Source organism: Xylocopa sonorina, unplaced genomic scaffold, assembly GCF_050948175.1.
Source record: "Xylocopa sonorina isolate GNS202 unplaced genomic scaffold, iyXylSono1_principal scaffold0128, whole genome shotgun sequence".
NCBI lineage: Eukaryota > Metazoa > Arthropoda > Insecta > Hymenoptera > Apidae > Xylocopa > Xylocopa sonorina.
In genome coordinates, this window is record NW_027490199.1 from 120,087 (window position 1) to 121,324 (window position 1,238).

Sequence of the window (1,238 nt, forward strand, 5' to 3'; positions counted from 1 at the left end):
ATAGTTCTGGCTGCTTCACAAGTTCCGAAAATGATAAAATAGACCAAAATCAGCAAAAAGTTTAATGTTTCATCATTATTTTGTAGTTGAAAGATTATCAAGCTTTATGCCTGGATGGATGCTTATATATAAGTATAACTACCAGAATGAAATGAGATTGCAAAGTGATATTCACACACCTGCGTGCTACAATTTTGACTTATTCAAATTTCTGATAAAAGCATATAAATGATTATAACCAAATTATCAATTACAAATGGAATTCTACAGTTTATCCATGTAATAGTCCTTTCTTTTTGTACGCATCCTCCAATACATACACAGTATCTTTAAGCTTGGTGGATTTCGTATGTGCGTGTGCGTTTGTGTGTGTGCGCGCGCGCATGTGTGTGTGGTAGCAGTTGCAGAAATACCACATAGTAGGTTTCATAGTTTCGATTCTAGTAAATCGAGTAAAATGGCATAAAATTTTTTGTAGAATATCAAGGGGATGTGAAGCTGCTGTTGCACAGCATACAGCATTTTTCACTGGAAGAATTTTTCTTCCAATATGTCGACTCCAAATTTATTTGAATTGTTCTCGTTTAGATAATTAAATCCGAATGACATATCCCTCAACACAGCACGCCGGAAACCACGATACACAACAGATCCAAGGTCCCTTTTTCTGAGATTAAGGCCTGCTTTCTTTGTTTCCAAACTCCTTTACATTGCGTTACATTCTTAAGACTCTTTGTACGTTACAAAGAACCGAAGCGCTACATGCATTATAAAAGTGTAATAGTTTAATTTAAATAATCTTGAACATTTTAAATCCGTTTACATTGCTTTTCTTGTTGTATATGTTTATCACCTGGCGCTGAACCAACTACTACTGCCATCATTTATTTCTAAAATTTCGAAAATCCACCAGATCTAGTGAAACCTTGCTTAGATTGCAAATGTGTTTTTACTGTATCCAGCAGAAATGAAATTACATTGACAGAAGTACCAGCTAGTTCTCCACGCCTATTTGAAACAACATTAAATCACAATGTTAAGCAATAGTGTATTAAATGTAACTTGGACTTTTAAATTTCAATTTATAAGCATCTAACAAATGAATATGTTTTTCTTACTATTCATATCATTATACTTTCAGTGATTTATTATGTACTGTGATTAGATATATTAACTGCTTGATTATATTTTACAACTAACCTTGCTTTCCAGACTTTGTTTTTACTCCCGATGAGAGT